We start from the raw sequence: 16,706 nt of genomic DNA on the forward strand, positions 1-16,706 counted from the left end.
TCAAATGGGCCCTGGTGTCTTTTGTTGGCTTCTGTGTTTATTCAATGTTCAGCTCCCATTTATAAATGGGAATATGAAGTATTTGGTTTTTCTGTTGCAACATTAGTTTGCTTAGGATAATGGCCTCCAGCTCCATAAATGTTGTTGGAAAGGACATGGTCTCATTCTCTTTTTTATGGCTGTGTAGTATTCCACGTTGCATTATATACCACATTGTCTTTACCTAGTCTACCATTAATGAGAACTTAGGTAAATTCCATGTCTTCGCTATTGTGAATAGTGCTGCAAATGAACATATGTGTGCCTTTATCTTTATGGTAGAACAATTTATATTCTGGATATATATTCAATAATGGGATTGCTGGGTAGAATGGTAGTTGTTTTTATGTTTGTTGAAAAAACACCAAACTGCTTTCCACAATGGATAAATTGATATGTATTTGCACCAGCAGTGCATAAGCCTTCACGTTTCTCTACAACCTTGGTAGCATTTGTTATTTTTTGGTGGTTTAAAAGTAGCCATTCTGAATGGTGTGAGATGATATCTTATTGTGGTTTTCAGTTGCATTTTGTCTAATTGTTAGTGATATTGTGCATTTGTTTCATATGCTTGTTGGCTGCATGTATGTCTTTCTTTTAAAAGGGTCTCTTCATGTCCTTTGCCCATTTTTAATGGAGGTTTTTGATTATTGCTTGTTGATTGGTTTGATTTCCTTATAGATTCTGGATATTAAACCTTTCTCAGATGCATAGTTTTCAAACATTTTCTCTGATTCTGTAGGTGGTCTGATTACTCTGTTGATAGGTTTTTTTGCTATAAAGAAGATCCTTAGTTAATTAGATCCCATTTTTCAATTTTTTAAATTATACTTTAAGTTCTGGGATACATGTGCAGAACATGCAGGTTTGTTACATAGGTATACACATGCCATGGTGGTTTGCTGCACCCATCAACCCATCATCTATATTAGGTATTTCTCCTAATGCTATCCCTCCCCTAGGACCCCACCCCCTGACAGGCCCCAGTGTGTGATGTTCCCCTCCCTGTGTCCATGTGTTCTCATTGTTCACCTCCCACTTATGAGTGAGAACATGTGGTGTTTGGTTCTCTGTTCCTGTGTTAGTTTGCTGATAATTATGGTTTAATCCATGTTCCTGCAAAGGATATGAACTCATCCTTTTTTATGGCTGCATAGTATTCCACATTGTATATGTGCCACATTTTCTTTATCCAATCTATCATTGATGGGCATTTGGGTCTTTGCTATTATGAACACTGCTGCAATAAACATATGTGTGCATGTGTCTTTATAGTATAATGACTTATAATCCTTTGGGTATATACCCAGTAATGGGATTGCTGGGTCAAATGGTATTTCTGGTTCTAGATCCTTGAGGAATCGCCACACTGTCTTCCACAGTGGTTGAACTAATTGACACTCCCACCAACAGTGTAAAAGAATTCCTATTTCTCTACATCCTCTCCAGTATCTGTTGTTTCTTGACTTTTTAATGATCACCATTCTGACTGGCGTGAGATGGTATCTCCTTGAGGATTTGATGTTCATTTCTCGAATGACCAGTGATGATGAGCATTTTTTCGTATGTTTGTTGGCCACATAAATGTCTTCTTTTGAGAAGTACCTGTTCATATTCTTCGCCCACTTTTTGATGGGGTTGTTTATTTCTTGTAAATTTGTTTAAGTTCTTTGTAGATTCTGGATATTAGCCCTTTGTCAGATGGATAGATTGCAAAAATTTTCTCCCATTCTGTAGATTGCCTGTTCATTCTGATGATAATTTATTTTGCTCTGCAGAAGCTCTTTAGTTTAATTAGATCCCATTTGTCAATTTTGACTTTGGTTGAAATTGCTTTTGGTGTTTTAGCCATGAAGTGATTGCTTATGCCTATGTCCTGAATGGTATTGCCTAGGTTTTATTCTAGGGATTTTATGGTTTTAGGACTTAGGTTTAAGTCTTTAATACATCTTGACTTAATTTTTGTATAAGCTGTAAGGAAAGGGTCCAGTTTCAGTTTTCTGCATATAGCTAGCCAGTTTTCCCAACACCATTTATTAAATATAGAATCATTTCTCCATTGCTTGTTTTTGTCAGTTTTGTCAAAGATCAGATAGTTGTAGATGTGTGGCGTTATTTCTGAGGCCTCTATTCTGTTCCATCGGTCTATATATCTGATTTGGTACCAGTACCATGCTCTTTTGGTTATTGCAGTGTTGTAGTATTGCTTGAAGTCAGGTAGTGTGATGCCTCCAGCTTTGTTCTTTCTGCTTAGGGTTGTGTTGGCTATATGGGCTCTTTTTTGGTTCCATATGAAATTTAAAGTAATTTCTTTTTCTAATTCTGTGAAGAAAGTCAATAGTAGCTTGATGGCGATAGCATTGAATCTATAAATTACTTTGGGGATTATGGCCATTTTCGCGACATTGATTCTTCTTATCCATGAGCATGGAATGCTTTTTCATTTGTTTGTGTCCTCTCTTAATTCCTTGAGCAGTTGTTTGTAGTTCTACTTCAAGAGGTCCTTCACATCCCTTGTAAGTTGTATTCCTAGGTATTTTACTCTCTTAGTAGCAATTGTGAATGGGAGTTCACTCATGATTTGGCTCTCTGTCTGTTATTGGTGCATAGGAATGCTTGTGATTTTTGCACATTTATTTTGTATCCTGAGACTTTGCTGAAATTGCTTCTCAGCTTAAGGAGATTTTGGGCTGAAATGATGGGGTTTTCTAAATATACAGTCATGTCATCTGCAAACAGAGACAATTTGACTTCTCTCTTCCTATTTGAATACCCTTTATTTCTTTTTCTTGCCTGATTGCCCTGTCCAGAACTTCCTATACTATGTTTAGTAGGAGTGGTGAGAGACAGCATCCTTGTCTTGTGCTGGTTTTCAAAGGGAATGCTTCCAGCTTTTGCCTATTCAGTATGATACTGGCGGTGGGTTTGTCATAAATAGCTCTTATTATTTTGAGATATGTTGCATCAATACCTAGTTTATTGAGAGTTTCTAGCTTGAGGGGGTGTTGAATTTTATCAAAGGCCTCTTCTGCATCTATTGAGGTAATCATGTGGTTTTTGTCATTGTTTATATTTATATGATGGATTATGTTTATTGATTTGCATATGTTGAACCATCCTTGCATCCCAGGGATGAAGCCAAATTGATCGTGGTACATAAGCTTTTTGATGTGCTGCTGGATTCAGTTTGCCAGTATTTTATTGAGGATTTTCGCCTCGATGTTCATCAGGGATATTGGCCTGAAATTTTCTTTTTTTGTTGTGTCTCTCCCAGGTTTTGGTGTCACTATGACGTTGGCCTCATAAAGTAAGTCAGGGAAGAGTCCCTCTTTCTCTATTGTTTGGAATGGTTTCAGAAGGAATGGTACCAGCTCCTCTTTGTACCTCTGGTCGAATTTGGCTGTGAATCCGTCTTGTCCTGGGCTCATTTTGGTTGGTAGGCTATTAATTACTGCCTCGATTTCAGAACTTGTTATTGGTGAACTCAGGGATTCGATTTCTTCCTGGTGTGTAGTGTATTCTCTGATGGTAGTTTGTATTTCTGTGGGATCAGTGGTGATATCCCCTGTTTCATTTTTATTGTGTCTATTTGATTCTTCTCTCTTTTCTTTTTTATTAGTCTGGCTAGTGGTCCATCTATTTTGTTAATCTTTTCAAAAAGCCACCTCCTGGATTCATTGATTTTTAAGGGTTTTTCATGTCTCTATCTCCTTCAGTTCTGCTCTCATCTTAGTTATTTCTTGTCTTCTGCTAGGTTTTGAATTTGTTTGCTCTTACTTCTCTAATTCTTTTAATCGTGATGTTAGGATGTCAATTTTAGATCTTTCCTGCTTTCTCCTGTAGGAATTTAGTGCTATAAATTTCTCTCTAAACACTGCTTTAGTTGTGTCCCAGAGAGTGTGGTACGTTGTGTCTTTGTTGTCATTGTTTTCTAAGAAATTATTTATTTCTTCCTTAATTTTGTTGTTTACCCAGTAGTTATTCAGGAACAGGTTGTTCAGTTTTTATGTAGTTGCGGGGTTTTGAGTGACTTTCTTAATCCTGAGTTCTAATTTGATTGCACTGTGGTTTGAGAGACTTTTTATGATTTCCATTTTTTTACATTTGCTGAGGAGTATTTTACTTCCAGTTATGTGGTCAATTTTAGAATATGTGTGATGTGGTGCAGAGAAGAATGTTTATGCTGTTGATTTGAGGTGGAGAGTTCTGTAGATGTCTATTAGGTCTGCTTGGTCCAGATCTGGGTTCAAGTCCTGAATATCATTGTTAATTTTCTGTCTTGTTGATCTGTCTGATATTGACAGTGGGGTGTTAAAGTCTCTCACTATTATTGTGTGGGAGTCTAAGTCTCTTTGTAGGTCTCTAAGAACTTCCTTTATAAATCTGGGTGCTCCTGTATTGGGTGTTTGTGTGTGGGTGTGTGTCTATATATATATATATATATATATATATATATATATATATATTAGCTCTTTTTGTTGCATTGATTTTTTACTATTATGTAATGCCCTTCTTTGTCTTTGTTGGTCTTTGTTTATTTAAAGTCTGTTTTATCAGAGACTAGGATCACAACCTCTGCTTGTGTTTTATTTTCCATTTGCTTGGTAAATATTTCTCCATCCCTTTATTTTGAGCCTATGAGTTTCTTTGCATGTGAGATGGGTCTCCTGAATACACCACACTGATGGGTCTTGACTCTGTATCCAATTTGCCAGTCTGTGTCTCTTAGTTGGGGCATTTATCCTGTTTACATTTAAGGGTACCATTGTTATGTGTGAATTTGATCTTGTCATTATGATGCTAGCTGGTTATTTTGCCCATTAGTTGATACAGTTTCTTCATGGTGTCAATGGTATTTAAAATTTGGTATGTTTTTGCAGTGGCTGGTACTGGTTTTTCATTTCCATATTTAGTGCTTCCTTCTAGAGCTCTTGTAAGGCAGGCCTGGTGGTGACAAAATCACTCAGCATTTGCTTGTCTGTAAAGGATTTTTTTTTCTTCTTTTCTTATGAAGTTTAGTTTGGCTGGATATGAAATTCTGGGTGGAAAATTCTTTTCTTCAAGAATGTTGTATAGTGGCCCCCACTCTCTTCTGGCTTGTAGGGTTTCTGCAGAGAGATCCACTTAGTCCAATGGGCTTCCCTTTGTGGGTAAGCCAACCTTTCTCTCTGGCTGCCCTTAACATTTTTTCTTTCATTTCAACCTTGGTGAATCTGATGAATATTTGTCTTTGGGTTCCTCTTCTCGAGGAGTATCTTTGTGATGTACTTTGTATTTCCTGAATTTGAATTTTGGCATGTCTTGCTAGATTGCAGAAGTTTTCCTGGACAATATCCTGAAGAGTGTTTTCCAGCTTGTTTCCATTCTCCCTGTCACTTTCATGTACACTAATCAAACATAGATTTGGTTTTTTCACAAAGTCCCATATTTCTTGGAGGCTTTGTTCCTTTTCATTTTTTTCTCTAATCTTGTCTTTACACTTTATTTCAGTAAGTTTATCTTTAATCTCTGATATCCTTTCTTTCGCTTGATTGATTCAGCTATTGATACTTGTGTACGTTTCACGAAGTTCTCATACTGTGGTTTTCAGCTCCGTCAGGTCGTTTATGTTCTTCTCTAAACTGGTTATTCCAGTTAGCAATTCCTCTAACCTTTTTTCAAGGTTCTTAGCTTTTTTGCATTGGGTTAGAACCTGCTTCTTTAGGTTGTAGGAGTTTGTTATTACCCACCTTCTGAAGCCTACTTCTTTCAATTTATCAGGCTCATTCTCCATCTAGTTTTGTTCCATTGCTGGCAAGGAGTTGTGATCTTTGGAGAAGAGGAGTACTGGTTTTTGGAATTGTCAGCCTTTCTGCACTGTTTTTTCTTCATCTTTGTGGATTTATCTACCTTTGGTCTTTGATGTTGGTGACCTTTGGATGGGGTTTCTGTGTGGACGTTCTTGTTGTTTATGTTGATGTTATTCCTTTCTGTTTGTTGGTTTTCCTTCTGACAGGCCCCTCTGCTGCAGGTCTGCTGGAGTTTGCTGGACGTCCACTCCAGACCGTGTTTGCCTGGGTATCACCAGCGGAGGCTGCAGACCAGCAAAGATTGCTGCCTGTTTCTTCCTCTGGAAGCTTCTTCCCAGAGGGACACCCGCCAGATGCCAGCCAGAGCTCTCCTGTATGAGGTGTCTGTCGACCCCTGCTGGGAAGTGTCTCCCAGACAGGAGGTACAGGGTTCACGAACACACTTGAGGAGGCTGTCTGTTCCTTAGCAGAGGTCGAGCACTATGCTGGGAGATCTGCTGCTCTTTTCAGAGCCAGCAGGCAGGAACGTTTAAGTCTGCTGAAGCTGCGCCCACAGCTGCCCCTTCCCCGAGGTGCTCTGTCACAAGGAGATGGGAGTTTTATCTATAAGCCCCTGACTGTGGCTGCTGCCTTTCTTCCAGTGATGCCCTGCCTAGAGAGGAGGAATCTAGAGAGGCTGTCTGGCTACATCAGCTTTGCAGAGCTGTGGTAGGCTTTGCCCAGTTCCTACTTCCCGGCAGCTTTGTTTATACTGTGAGGGGAAAACTGCCTACTCAAGCCTCAGTATTGGCAGACGCCCCTCCGCCCACCAAGCTGGAGCATCTCAGGTCAACTTCAGACTGCTGTGCTGGCAGGAAGAATTTCAAGCCAATGGATCCTCTCTTGCTGGGCTCTGTGGGGGTGGGATCCTCTGAGCTAGACCATTTAGCTCCTTGGCTTCAGTCCTTTTTCCAGGGGAGTGAATGGTTCTGTCTTGCTGGCATTCCAGATGCCACTGGGATAAAAAAAAAAAAAAAAAAAAATCCTGCAGCTAGGTCGGTTTCTGCCCAAATGGCTGCCCAGTTTTTGCTTGAAACCCAGGGCCCTAGTGGCCTAGGCATCTGAGGGAATCTCCTGGTCTGTGGGTTGTGAAGACTGTGGAAAAAGCGTAGTATGTGGGCCAGAATGCACTGTCCCTCAAGGCACAGTCCCTTATGGCTTCTGTAGGCTAGGGGAGGGAGTTCCCAAACCCCTTGTGCTTCCTGGGTGAGGCGACGTCCCACCCTGCTTTGACTCACCCACCGTGGACTGCACCCACTGCCTAACCAGTCCCAATGAGATGACCCAGGTACCTCAGTTTGAAATGCAGAAATCACCTGCCTTCTGCATTGATCTCGCTGGGAGCTGCAGACTGGAGCTGTTCCTATTGAGCTATCTTGCCAGCCACCTAATTAAAATAATTTTATTTCCTTTTAAGGCCTGTTATCTGTCTTGTGATGTTATAACAGAGTCAGGTTGGAGTTGATATTTAATTGCTTCAAAGAGTTTTTTTTTTTTTCTGTTAGTCTTAGGATCTCTATTTTAATGTTAATTCTAGTTAGTTGTGCCTGAACTCCAAAGAAATGAGAGTATAGTGAGGTATGTCTGACTCCCACTTCTTATCATGCTCTGAACTAGTTTTTTATGTTTCTTTGTGTTCCCTTGGCTGAGAGAAGGTCCATTCGGTCAGTTGGGGGACTTAGAATTTTAATTTTGTTCAGCACGTATATACCCAGTAGGGGGATTGCTGGGTCTAATGGTAATTCGCGTCCCATTTTTTGAAAAATCTTTAAACTGCTCAAAATTATGTCCTTTGCAGCAACATGGATGCAGCTGGAAACTATTCTTCTAAGCAAATTAATGAAGAAACAGAAAACCAAGTACCACGTGTTCTCACTTATAAGTGGGAACTAAACACTCAGTATACATGGTTTTAAAAATAGAAACAATACACTCTGGGGAATCCAAGGGGACATGGCAGGGGTTAAGGGTTGTAAGAAGACTAACTATTGGATACTATACTCACTACCTGGTTGATGGATTCTTCATACTTTCAACCTCAGCATCATGCTATTACCCACAACCATTGTGGGCACATGTTCTCAGGCCCTCCTGTGGGTTATAATTTTTAACTTTGGCAAAGTAAACCTCTAAATTGATTGACGCCCTTCTCAGATACTTTTTGGTTTACCTACCAAAAGAAAAATGAAGTGTTCTACCAAAAAGACACATACACCCTTTTGTTCATTGCAGCATCGTTCACAATAGCGTATTTCAAATCGCTATTTTCCCCATCCCCCTTGCATATGTACCCACTGAATGTAAAATAAAATTGGAAAAAAATAAACATTTTCCAATTATAAAAAGAAATACGCTCAGACTATTCTGTTCTACTTAATAAGGACTGTCCTCAAGAGAAACTATTTACCAGAGTCTAACCAACTTGGGAAAAAGGGGATACCCAATTACAGCCCCTAATAATCTTTTTGTCTCACCAAAAAGGAGAGAAAAAAAATGACCAAGAAGTACATGTCAGGGTCACAAACTAGGGATACAGGCTCACTAAAAGACTGAGATCTAAATATAGGACTATAGAATGTAGTCCCCACCCACCTCCAATTTACCATTACATCAAAAGTGCTTGTGTATATTGATAGGGAGATGCAATGGAAAGAACTGCATATCTCAGACCTTATTTACAAATCATGCCATATAACCTTACATTGGATCAATGTAGAATATTTTTATGCAGCTATGCCAAAATGGCCCACTAAAACTGTAAAATCACTTTAAAATTCACATATATCTTCAACAGAAGATTATAGGGGGGGTCTTTATTAATTTATGTGTTGTTTGAATTTTTGTATGTATTACTGTTAATGTTAGAGCAATTAAATATTTTTAAGGTCTGTCAAAACTGGATTTACATAAAACAATAATATTCATTTAGTATGTGTCATACTCCAGGTACTTTTATAAGTGCTTTACATATATTATTAATCCATTAATCTTAACAACACTATGAGGCAGATTTACCACTATTTCCTATGTAAAATATGTTGGAAAATCAAGGCACAAAGAGATTAGTCAACCTGCTCAAATTTATTTAGCTAGTAAATAATATCAAAGCAGTTATGAGTAGAGGCTTCTCACATTAATATGAATGATTATATCGTGTGTGTGTGTGTGTGTGTGTGTGTGTGTGTGTGTGTGTATAGAGTTAGAAATAATTATTAGAAATTGAATTTAGAATTTTGTGGTACTTGGATCAGATACCAAAGGATCACATTGTGATTTAATATCCTCTGAATGTGTAGCACCTCAATCTCCTTGAGTGTCGATATATATCCAATCAAGCAAAGTTAGCATAATCAGGAAGTCTACAAGATACAGATATGTCAATCTTTTATATTTTTAAATAGAAAATGGAATAAATTCCACTATTTATTGTGGCAGGTGAATAATGGTCCCAAATCATGTCTACACATGAATCCCAAGAATCTGTGACTGTTACCTTAAATGTATAAGAAGAAGATAAAATTTCAGGAACTTTCAAATGTATTATGCTAAAAGGAAAAGGTTAGCCCTGAAAGCTGACTCACATTGCACAACTATTTTTCTTATCTAGTGCATGACCTTTGTGTTGCGATTTCCTGCATTAACAAGACTCCCTATTTTTCATTCAAACCTATAAATGACATGAAGGTAGAGACCCTTGTGACATTTACCGCTTTACAATACAATGTTAAGCAACTACATTAGAATGTAATCAATAGTAGCGAATCAAATCTTATATCTCTATTTTAGCCTTTGTATAGAAAATGTTGTAATTCTGTTTGACACCTCCATTTTGTCTGTATAAATGATTCTTATTTTTTCCCATACCGGGAGCACTGATCACCATTCTTTGGTATAGCTTTGCCCCCTGAACATTTACCCTCACACTTTGCACTTGAATGAACTCTGTTTAAATTAGATTCTAATTATTTTTATTATTTTAGGTTTACAAATGGCAGAAGAGACTTTTCAGATAAAGCTAAGGTTTCAGACCTTGAAACAGGGAGATTATCCTAGATTATCCCCTGAGTCTCATCTACCATGTGAGCCCATAAAAACAGAGAACTTGCTCAATCTCTAAGTAGGAGAGATATAGTGGAAGACATAGGAGAGATGGCAGAAGAGAAATTAGAGAGATTCGAAGCATGAAAGGGACTCAATTGTTCCAGGAAAGCATACCACATGAAAAGCATGAGAAGAAATGAGAGCAGTCTCTAGCATCTGAGAGCAATTAAAAGCAAGGAAATTGGGACCTCCATCCTACAACTGCAAGGAACTGAATTTAGCCAACGACCAAAATGAACTTGGAAGCAGATTCTTCTCCAGAGCCTCTAGGAATGGCACAGCTTTTCTGACAACACTCTGATTTCAGCATTCTGAGACTTTTAACAGAGGACCCCAGCTGAACCATTCTGTACACAGGACTCTGATTTTGTTACTCAACCAAACTTTGGTTTACTTTCCTGGCACAGTAAAGTCAAACTTCTACACTATATCTGTGTGTTTTCACACTGCTGATAAAGACATACCCGAGACTGGGAAAAAAAAGAGATTTAATTGGATTTACAGTTCCAAATGGCTGGGGAGGCCTCAGAATTATGGCAGGAGGTGAAAGACACTTCTTACATGGTGGCATCAAGAGAAAATGAGGAAGAAGCAAAAGTGGAAACCTCTGAAAAATCAATCAGATCTTGTGAGACTTATTCACTATCATGAGAAAAGCACAGGAAAGACCATCCCTCATGATTGAATTACCTCCCCCGGGTCCCTCCCACTACAAGTGAGAATTCTGGGAGATAAAATTCAAGTTGAGATTTGGGTGGAGACAGAGTCAAACCATGTTATTCCATGCCTGGCTTCTCCAAATCTCTTGTCTTCACATTACAAAACCAATCATGCCTTCCCAACAGCCACTCAAAGTGTTAACTTATTTCAGCATTAACCCAAAAGTCCACAGTCCAAAATCTCATCTGAGACAAGGCAAGTCCCTTTCACCTATGAGCCTGTAAAATCAAAAACAAGCTAGTTACTTCCTAGATACAATGGGGGTACAGGTATTGGAATTCCAAATGGGAGGAATTGGACAAAACAAAGCAGTTACAGGGCCCATGCAAGTCCAAAATCCGGTGAGGCAGTCAAATTTTAAAGCTCCAAAATGATCTCCTTTGACCCTAGGTCTCACATCCAGTTCAGGCGATGCAAGAGGTTGGTTCCCATGGTCCTAGAAAGCTCCATCCCTGTGGCTTTTCAGGGTATAGCCTCCTTCCCAGCTGCTTTCACAGGCTGGCATTGGGTGTCTGGCTTTTCCAGGTGCACAGTGCAAGCTGTCAGTGGATCTACCATTCTGGGGTCTGGAGGATGGTGGCTCTCTTCTCACAGCTCCACTAGGCAGTGCCTCAGTATGGACTCAGTGTAGGGGCTCTGACCCCACATTTCCCTTCTACACTGCTCTAGCAGAGGTTCTCCAAGAGGGCCCCACTTCTGCAGCAATCTTCTGCCTAGGCATCCAGATGTTTTCATACATCTTCTGAAATCTAGTTGGAGGTTCCCAAACCTCAATTCTTGACTTCTGTGCACCCGCAGGCTCAATACCACGTGAAGCTGCCAAGGCTTGGGGCTTCCACCCTCTGAAGCCACAGCCTGAGCTGTAAAATTGGCCCCTTTCAGCCATGGCTGGAGCTGCTGGGACACAGGGCACCAAGTCCCTAGGCTGCACACAGCAATGGAGGCTTGGGCCCAACCCACAAAACCACTTTTTCCTCCTGGGACTCTGTGCCTGTGATGAAAGGGACTGCCGTGAAGTTCTCTGACATTGAATGGAAACATTTTCCCCATAATCTTGGGGATTAACATTAAGCTCCTTGCTACTTATGCAAATTTCTGTAGCCAGCTTGAATTTCTCCCCAGAAAATGGGTTTTTCTTTTCTATTGCATAGTCAGGCTGCAGATTTTTCAAACCTTTATGCTCCACTTCCCTTATAAAACTGAATGCCTTTAACAGTACCTAAGCTACCTCTTGAATGCTTTGCTGCTTGGAAATTTCTTCCACCAGATGCCCTAAATCATCTTTCTCAAGTTGAAAGTTCCACAGATCTCTAGAGCAGGGGCAAAGTGCTGCCAGTTTCTTTGCTAAAACATAACAAGAGTCACCTTTACTCCAGTTCCCAACAAGTTGTTCATCTCCATCTGAGACCACCTCAGCCTGGACCTTATTATCCATATCGCTGTCAGCATTTTGGGCAAAGCCATTCAACAAGTCTTAGGAAGTTCCAAACTTTCCCACATTTTCCTGTCTTCCTCTGAGCCCTCCAAACTGTTCCAACCTCTGCCTGTTACCCAGTTCCCAAGTCACTTCTACATTTTCTGGTATCTTTTCAGTGACACCCCACTCTACTCGTACCAATTTACTGTATCAGTCTGTTTTCATGCTGCTGATAAAGACATACCCAAGACTGGGAAGAAAAAGAGGTGTCATTGGACTTAAAGTTCCACATGGCTAAGGAGGCCTCAGAATTATGTTGGGAGGTGAAAGGCACTTCTTACATGGCAGCGGCAAGAGAAAATGAGAAAGCAGCAAAAGCAGAAACCCCCGATAAACCCATCAGATCTTGTGAGATTTATTCACTATCATGAAAATAGCACCAGAAAGACTGGCCCCCATGATTCAGTTACTTCCCCCTGGGTCCCTCCCACATGTGAGAATTCTGGGAGATACAATTCAAGTTGAGATTTGCAAGGGGACACAGCCAAACCCTATCATACACTGAGGTTTTACAGTCAGAGAAAAGAGGGTGTTTATTTGCAAGGCATCAATTAAGTATAATTGGGAAACTCATATTGAGACCTGACCTCCACGATGACTTACAAACTAGAGTTTTTAGGCCAGGCGCAGTGGCTCAGCCCTGTAATCCCAGAACTTTGGGAGGCTGAGGCGGGCAGATCACATCTGGTCAGGAGTTTGAGACCAGACTGGCCAACATGCTGATATCCCATTTCTACTAAAAATACAAAAATTAGCCAGGCAGGGTGGCACATGCCTGTAATCCCAGCTATTTGGGAGGCTGAGGTAGGAGAATTGTTTGAACCTGGGAGGCAGAGGTTGCAGAGAGCCGAGATCATGCCATTGCACTCCAGCCTGGGCAACAAGAGCAAAACTTCATCAAAAACAAACAAACAAACAAAAAACAGGCAAAATTGTAAATCAACACATGGAGATTATGCATTGTCCTGGCTGAGAAGGGTAAGATATCTGGAAGCAGAGGCTTACAGGTTATAGGTGAATTCACAGATTCTTTGACTTCTGATTGGTTAAGGAAGTGAAGCATCATCTAAAATCTTAGGGTCAGCAGGGATAAATGTTAAGATCTGGCCTGTGGGTGTGGCTGTCTCCAAGACCCTCAGGAAGAAATTTAGAACAAAGAATGGAAGTCAGAATTAGTTCTTTCCTGGGGTCTACCTGCCAGCAGATGGCATTTTTCAGTTGGTGAGAGTCTGGGTTTCTGAAAAGCAATCACGGACATATGTTGAGATGTTATTTTTAGTTTCTATAGGAAACCAACAATCTTGTGGCTCTAATTTCCTTGGCTATTGCTTTAATCTATTATTACCTTTTTGCTTATCAGGTTGTTCCTTTGGTTCTCAAGACTATCAGGTGTCTGGAATTTCCCTTGAAGGAATTCAAAATTTTATTTTCATGCTTGGGGTGTGGGCTGGCAGGCCCCTAAGAGGGGTGTCTATTCTATCTCAGTCCCCTCTGTCTTTTGTCATTTCTCAATACTGAGGAATACAGGGATGCATATCGCTTTGGTTACTTATTGTAGAATTTGGAAGATTGGGGACTGGGATATAAGAAGAGAAAGCTCCTAGCATGGAGCTTGAAATATGAGTCCTGGGCATGACATCATGGTGTTGAACTATCATTATATTGGTTGCTTTAGTTACTACTTTATTACAACATTTTAATACACATTTAGCTACAGTATAAAGTATAAGCAAAATCCCAAAAAATATTATTAACAGAAATAGAAATCTTAAAATTTAGATGGAATCATGGAAGACTCAGAATAAGCAAAGCTATCCAAAGCAAAAAGAACAAACCCAGAATAATTACATTACCTGACTCAGATTAAACTATATAGCAATGGTAATCAAAACAAGATGTTACTGGCATAAATACAAAAACATAGATTAATAAAACAGAATTCAGATCCCAGACATAAATCCACATACCTACATTGAACTCATTTTTGACAAAAGTGCCACAAACATACACTAAGGAATAGACACTCTCTTCAAAATATGGTGGGGGGAAAACTGGATATCCATACACAAAGAAATTAAACTAAACCCCTATCTCTTGCCATATACTACAGTGAAATAAAAACGGATTAAAGACTTAAATCAAGGACCTCAAACTATGAAACTACTACAAGTAAACATTGGGGTAAATCTTCAGGACATTGGTCTCAGCAAGAACTTCATGAGTAATATCTCACAAGTATAGACAAAGCAAAAAAATGGTCAAATGGTATCACATCAAGTGAAAAAGCTTCCATAGAGCAAAGGAAACAATCAACAAAGTGAAGAGACAACCCACAGAATAGAAGAAAATATTTGCGAACTGCTCCTTTAACAAAGGATTAATAACCAGACTATATAAAAAGCTCAAGCAATTCTACAAAACAATTGATAATCAGATTTTAAAATGAGCAAAAGATCTTAATAGATCTTCATAGACATTTCTTTAAAGAAGACACACAAGTGGCAAACAGGCATATGAAAAAGATGTTCAACATCATTGATCATCAGAGAGATGCAAATCAAAACTACAATGTGATATCATCTCACCCTATTTAAAATGATTTAAATCCAAAAGACAATCAATAATACTGGTGAGGATGTGAAGAAAAGGGAAACCTTGTACACTTTTTTTTAAGCTAGCACAATTATGAAGAACAGTTTAGAGTTTCTCACAAAACTAAATACAGAGCTACCATATAATCCAGCAATCACACTCTTGGGTACATACCCAATAGAAAGGAAATCAGTACATTGAAGAGATATCTGCATGTTTTTTACAACACTGTTCACAATAGCCAAATTTTGGAAGCAACCTTAGTGTTGTTCCTATATTCAGGATTTCACAGTTGCAGCCATTGTGGTGTGGCACAGTTGGGTGTGGGTGCTAATTAAAGCCTTGTAGGATGGGAATCTCTGGTTGTGCTCCACTACAGATACTCCCACACCAAACCCTCTGGGCTTCAGACTGGCTGGAGTTCTGCTTCTACCACCTCTCTAAGCAGCTCTCCCACACAACTCAATTGTCTGTGAGGGTCATGGGTTTTCCTGCTGCCAGGATTCCAAAGGTTTGTGGTGAGAGTGGGTTGCTTCTTAACTGCTCAACTTACCCCTTCCCCAGAAGTCACTGGTGGCCAGAAATGAGTCCCAGTGTGTGGTACCCCATGCTGAATTTCCATCTTCCTCCAACTTCAGCCACTATTTTTGTCTTCCCTTTGTCCACTCTCCATGTCTTCCCTCCAAAGCTCTGCTTGGAGTGTGCCAGCCTTTCCAATATCCTGGTACCTCAGTGGCATATATTCCTGCTTGCTGCATGTAGTCAGCCATTGTGCCTCCTAGCCTAATTCTGAAGGTCTTTTTCTCACGACTGGAGCAAGATATGTATGCCCACTTACACCACTGCTGTTGAACATTGCACTTAGTGTTTATCCAGAGCAATTAGTCAAGAGAGAAATAATAGGCATCCGAATTTGAAAAGAGAAAGTCAAACTATTTCTCTTTGCAGACAGCATAATCTTACATTTAGAAAAACCTAAATACCCCACAAAAAATAAAGAAGACTGTACCAATAAAGTTTCAGAACTGATAAATTCAGTGATGTTGCAGAACATTAAATTAAGATACACAAATCAGTAGTGTTTCTATAAAACAATGATCTAGTTTAAAGAGAAATCAAGAAGAAAACCTCGTTTACAATACCTACAAAAATATATAAGAATACATGTAAAAGTAAGAAAGTAAAGGACATCCATTTGGAAACTTATAAATCACTGAAGAAAGAAATTGAACAGAACATAAGCAAATGGATAGAAAACCCATGCTCCTGAATCTGCTTAAGTATAAGATTCAAAACTATAAAACTATTACAGGAATACATAAAGGAATCACTCCAGACATTGATTTAGGCAAAGATTTTATGGCTGAGACCTCAAACGTGCAGGCAATGAAAACAAAAATAGATGAACCGAAGTATATTAAATTAAAACCTTATGCATAGGAAAGGACACAACCAAGTGAAGAGACAAACTTTTGAATAGAAGAATACACTCAAAAACGATTCATTTAACAAGGGACTAATATACAGAATATACGAGAAACTCAAACAACTCAACAGCAATAATTCAATTGAAGAGGAGTTGTATTAGTTTATTATCACACTGCTATAAAGAACTACCTGAGACTGTGTGATTTATGAAGAACATATATATAATTAACTCACGGTTCCACAGGCTTCACAGAAGGTATGGCTGGGAGGCCTCAGGATGTTTCCATTTATAGCAGAATGGGAGAGGGGTAGAAAGCAACTTCTTCTCATGGCAGCAGGAGAGAGAGATAGTGAAGTGGAAAGTGCCACACACTTTTAAACTATCAGATCTTGTAAGAACTCACTACTATCACAAGAAGACCATGGGGGAAATCCACCCCCTTTATTCAATCACCTCCCACCAAGTTCCTCCCCCAAAATTGAGAATATTTGACATGAGATTTGAAACCATACAATTCTGC

The sequence above is a fragment of the Pan troglodytes genome, chromosome X (assembly GCF_028858775.2).
Source record: "Pan troglodytes isolate AG18354 chromosome X, NHGRI_mPanTro3-v2.0_pri, whole genome shotgun sequence".
NCBI lineage: Eukaryota > Metazoa > Chordata > Mammalia > Primates > Hominidae > Pan > Pan troglodytes.